General features: G+C 33.8%; 1 protein-coding gene across 1 annotated transcript in view; it reads right to left on the reverse strand.

Moving 5' to 3' along the window:
- agt (O-6-alkylguanine-DNA alkyltransferase) overlaps positions 1-6,184 on the reverse strand; it is a 595,014-nt gene that overhangs the window by 568,890 nt on the left and 19,940 nt on the right. The gene's annotated exons all lie outside the window — the stretch shown is intronic.

Consider the following 6,184-nt stretch of genomic DNA (forward strand, 5'->3'; position numbering starts at 1 on the left):
GTTATTTTTGTCACAGAGTTTCAAGAATAGGATCCCTCACAAGCTAGGGCTAATCTGTGTGATCCCCACAAATTAATATAAAAAAGTAATTTACGTGGGATATAAATTTGGGTACAAGATAACAGCTGTATACTAATCATATGGAGATAAAACTTGCTCTATAAATAGTTATTGTAAATATCTCGAAAAAATCATAGCTCCGTTAAAAAGTCTTTGACATTAAAGAAGTAAATTTTTTTTAAAATAGAAGTTAAAATTAATTTAAAAAATATATTGTTTTTTAAGAACAAAATAACTGTCGTAATTTTATCGATATCGTCATGAACTTTATTTTAAAAATTGATCTTGTAAATATCCCGGATAAGCTTGTTATCCTGTCTAATCTGCGATCTTTTTTTTTAAATGTAATTAATTTATAATTACTAAACCACGAAATAGTCGCGTAAGCTTAAAAGTCAGATATACCACCACTTAAAATCGAAAAAAGATATCCAATACCAATTAGGAGAAGGCTTAAATGCAATTAAGCGCTTTTACGACGTCATATAGGCTGACACAAAATTATACTCATTCGCGAAAATATAAAAAGTCACACATTTGCTTAGTAAAATTGACGCCATTGGCGTAGTAAGTTCTTAGTATTGTAACATAAAACACCTACCTTCTTTAACTGATTATCGAAAATATTGAAGGCGTTCTAATCGTTTGCATATTACCTCACTTTTTTGAAAAAAGCAAAATAGTTTTAGTATTTTTCATTAAATTATTTTATTACTGTTATTACTTTAATTTTATTTTTAATTTTCTCTTATAAGCTAAAAATAATATTTTCAAGATAATACTGGTGTATGTATATTGTAGAAATCAACGCAGCTCCGGCGCACCTAGCGGGGGCGTTGCATTGTTTAAGTCACAGTAAATTATTTTTTCAAGTATAAAATCACGCAAAAATTTGAAACATAAAATAAGATAATTACTATTGAAACTGAAGGAAATTTATTTCGGATTATTTTTTAATTAGTAAATCAAAATATGATATTGCATTTTATTTTATATTAAGCAAGACTTTTGTAAATTTTATTAGCTTATATTATTATTGTAAATAATCCTGAAATAAATAAAAAATATTGTTTTTACCAAAAATTTAATTAAACAGTAAATTAATCCTTGGAAAGGGTCATTTTCGACGGAGCGTGCGGTCATACATGCGCTGGATGAATAAAGGGAGCGAAGTACAAACAAACCGCTCCGAAACTAATATAATTATATTGACTCAATTCTCGAGTAAACATTTGGGATGTTAACATTCCGCTTTTTATAATAACAATATCACATTCCAGAAGAATCCTCAGAGCGATCGCTGCATCGATCTCCTTGGAACAACGCACCGGATTTCCCACAAAGGATCGAAGAGAATCTGAGCAAAGGCCCTTATGCGACAAATCCAGATTGCTGCATGCCTCAAAACAGCGATTACAACGCAGGAAACAGAAGCCAAGACCCCGCATCGTTCAACACCTTCACTTATGCAGGCCAATCGTATTCATCTTGCAAAGATCCCAACTATCAACAGCTGCTGATGCCCCACGAGCAGCAAAAGAATCAGAACTTCTACAATCGATATATGGAAAACTCGAACAGAGACTATTCGTATCAAAGCGACATATTCGGAAGGCATTGCAGCTATGTGTCACTGTTGAACAGTCACAGTATGGAATCTAACGAAGAAACGAGTCGCCAGAGATACGAAAAAGATCTATCTTGCCACTATAACACTGCTAGAGATTCATCAGACACCACATTCCACCAACCACCGTTGTTTCCGAAGAACAGCTACTCAGAATATCAAACCTTAGTGAGCGACGTGAATCTAAACAGAGACAGAGAAGACGAGAGAAGAAGCGAAACGTTGAATAAAATAGGGAGTTCTAGAGACAATGCTCTTATGGTTAGCACCAGTAGTTCCAGAAATGACATGGTTTATGGAAATCACACTACGCTTCCCTCCGCTAATCACGAAAGTCCAAAACAAGAGCAACTGACCAGATCGAACACTTTAGCTAGCCCTGGTAATTCTTGCATAGTGTCCAGCACGGATACCGGAAGACCTTATTCTGAAGAAGCACCAGTCCAAAAAGCAGGATGGGTAGATAAAGCAGGTAATTTTAATTTTAACTCCAATATGTTTTTATGATACATGCTTAAAGTACGTTTTTAATCAGGAACCAACAGTAGCAGACAAGATGTGGTGGTGAGTTCCAGCACTAGATGCGATTCTTCAGCGCAGCCCAGACCAGATCTTGTATCCACAACAGCAACAAGTATATCTCTTTTTGCCACTCTGTAGTGTTAGGTTTTCTAGTGTTAAATATACTATATATATATATATATATATATATATATATATATATATATATATATATATATATATATATATATATATATATAACACTATATATAAAAAGCTATATTTATTACGCAACCACTGGAGAGAGTAGGTATCTGAAGAGCACTATAGTCACATCGATTCTCTGGGGGGGGGCGTAGGTACAGTGCCGTAGGTTCTCTGGGAGTCATTGTGGCGCGTTCTCTGCGTTACTTGTTCATTATCCGTCTATCCCAGAGGTGAAGAACTTATTTTCTGCCAAGAGCCATTTATATATTTATAACATCATTCGCGGGCCATACAAAGTGACCAATTTAAAATAAGTCTACTATTTTTGATCATGCCAAACTTGATTTCTAAAACTGCTTCTCTTTGGTAAGACGATGATTTTAGCTGTGTTGTTGATGATGTTTTTACTCGCAACTGTTTTTTAGGTTTGCGTCTGTCAATTCACGGACCAGACGCTTCTCGCCTATGATCTTTCTCATTACTGAAGGTTTCTAGTACATCTTTTTTTTTTAATTTGAACGACTCATTATAATTCGCATTGCTCAGTCATTTGTGTGCAGCACTTAGTGAAATCTATAGTTTGTTTTGGTAGCAACGGCTTATATATAATATATATATAACACAAGAGACGAAGATATGCAGCATGAACTTATTTTTTCTTGTTGCAGCTGGTGCTAGGCGTGGATCTTTACAATTGTGGCAATTCTTAGTCGCACTCTTGGATGAACCTGCTGTAGCAGCTGGATGTATAGCATGGACTGGTAGAGGACTAGAATTCAAGCTTTTGGAACCTGAAGAGGTACTATATCTTAACAAAGATTTGGGTAGAATGTTAACAAATCGCTCCAATGCTTGTTTTAGGTGGCGAGAAGATGGGGCATGCAGAAGAATAGGCCAGCTATGAACTACGATAAGCTCAGCCGCTCTCTGCGTTACTACTACGAAAAAGGAATAATGCAGAAAGTAGCAGGTGAATATCTTGAAGCTCAATTCTTCATCGATCCAATTTAATGTTGTATAATTTTAGGTGAGCGCTATGTCTATAAATTCGTCTGTGATCCTGATGCACTCTTCAATATGGCTTATGGACCTCATCATCCCACCACAGAAGTGTTATCATCTCTGCATCCATCGAAAGCACAAGCTCAAAACACTAAGACTTCACCGGACAACCCCGAAGATTTGTGCCTGAAGTCTTCACAGTACCCTCAAAACCAGTTATCTCCCATAGACATATCCAAAGCGCCTACTCCGCAGGCTTACGGTCATCAAAACTATGATGTGTTCAGTTCTCTATATAACGGTGCTCATCATCTCAACTACCACGGAGCGCACTTGTCTCTGCAGCAGTACTTGGGTGTAGGAGCTCATGCAAGTCATCCAGCAAGCGGAGTGCACTTGACTTTGGAGCAGCAGAGTCAGCAGCACGAGTACCATCAGCAGAGCCACAACGGATCCAACTGGAACGTAGCCAGATACTACCACCAAAACCAAGTGAACTATGACACATAAAAAACAGCTCAATATATTTATCATTCCTATTATAATATCGCTTGTAAATAAATGTCGAAAACAGCATCTAATTAATGGTTGTGCACATTAGATTAAGATAAAGGTGTAGGTACTTAAGTATAATAGGAACACTGAACACTGTTTGCAGTGCAATGTAAACACTGAAAAACAATACTACTGTTTGTAATAGTTGATTACTCTGCAATATTTTGCCACTAAGATATAATAACTATATACATATATAGAATCCTTTACGATCACAAAATATTCAATTGAACTTGACGTGCTTTTTATATTGGTTCTTTTCAGCGCTTTTGAGCGCTCATAACTTTCATTTAAATATCATAAACATACATTTATGAATCGTCACCTGTTATAACGCGTTGAAGCATTTCTAGATCATCAAAAATTTATTATCATTTTCAAATAAACTTGGCTGCTACACATTTCATACCTAAAGTTAGATACTTTATATTTTTCAAGTCTTCACAGCCCTCTTGGAAATGTATGATTAATCATAAACCCTTTTTAGACATAGCATCTTTGTTAAGAACTTTCTCGGTCATATGGATTTTGGTGCCTTTAAAAACAACACTGAGCGTTATCTAACTATGTCAGCGGGACTTTTAGCCGTACGCGATTGCGTTTCAAAAAATTCAATGTACCACAAATTTAAGTGCATATATTTTTTATGATATGCGGACTTGTTAACCTTGTTCATGACGCAATATTTTTATATGGTTAGTAATACATACCGCATATTTTTCAAAACCTTTACTAACATAATATTACATAAGTCTCCATTTCAGAATAATTTGCATATTGACATATGCTAACGATTTTTTTTTGTTATTTTTAAAACTGTTATGCAAGCCTTAATACCATATAACATATATAAACACACTCAAATAAATTATATATTTAATGTAATTTTGAACCACAATATATTTTTCTTAATTCTCAATAGATGTCTCTATTTTGAAAAAAAATAATTAATAGAATATATTATTGATTTGCGACAAAACTAGGAGCGGACACCCGCGTCCTTTCGGCATTCGTGTCATCGTTCATGGCATCCTTTGGCATTCAAACGGTTAAGGACACTGAAAGCACCAACTCAGAAGGCCCAATTATACTACATTTATATAATTTTATTCAATCCAAGATTTGCACCACTTAACACTTTACCGACCGGCAGTTTCACTACCAGACTTATGCTAAATACCGGCACTTTTTCGCAAAACTTCGCGAATTTTACCTTTTTTATTTAAATTTATGTATCTTTTGATACGGTCCGAATATTTCGTTATAAATGTATCAATGCATCAATTCAAGTTATTATTAGATGGCTCTCAACATGTGGTTCGCCGGAAATAAAAAAATAATATTACTTTTCCTTATTATTAGATTTTTAAAATGATTATCTTGATTTTAAAATTATAAAAACGAATAACCTAGAAATTTTAATAAAAATAATTTAAATATAGTTAACCAGCGGTTCTCAAACTTTTTTAAATTTGTAAAAACTTTTTTCAAGCAAACTTTTCTTTTTTATTGTGACATTTTTACTAATACGAGTTTACTGATATATAATTCATTTGCAATAAAATATTCACTAACCGTTGTAATTCACTCCATCGTAATGTGAAATTTTCCAGGCATATACACAGATAATTTACATCGTCTTTCACGTGTAAATCACTTTTCACAATAACTAGTTATATAATGAAAGTTTAAAGTGTCTCGATTTTTTACCGTTTTTCGCAATTGCAACAATATTACCCCATATCGTTTATATTTGGTTTCAAATATTCGTAATTTTGCATTTTTCAGATATTCTGGTAAAACCCGATTCTTCCTTATGATACCACAGATTCTATTTTTTTTCATATATATTTTTTTTTGCTATTTCAACACTGTTATAAAAATCGTCCATATAAAGATGATGCCATTTGTATTTATTGTCTGATGTTAGATGTAATATTGAATCTTGTAACGAAATTCCAGGTCCTGAATATATTTTAAATTTCGATATGTATCCTGACACTAATTCACATACCATTCTTATCACTATACCGTACTTTGTGAGCTTACTGGGGTTGTATACGTGAAAATTTAATCTTCCACACCATGGGATCATACCCTCATCCAGAGATATGTTTTAGCTTGGTTTGTACATATTTTTTAATCTTTCGGAGAAATAATCAATTATTTTTTGTACTTTGAACAGTAATCTTACATTATCAGGAACATTTTAATTATTGGAAAAACGCAGGT

This window comes from Plectrocnemia conspersa, unplaced genomic scaffold, assembly GCF_051122295.1.
Source record: "Plectrocnemia conspersa isolate PC_06_02 unplaced genomic scaffold, ASM5112229v1 ptg000001l, whole genome shotgun sequence".
In the NCBI taxonomy this organism is placed as follows: domain Eukaryota; kingdom Metazoa; phylum Arthropoda; class Insecta; order Trichoptera; family Polycentropodidae; genus Plectrocnemia; species Plectrocnemia conspersa.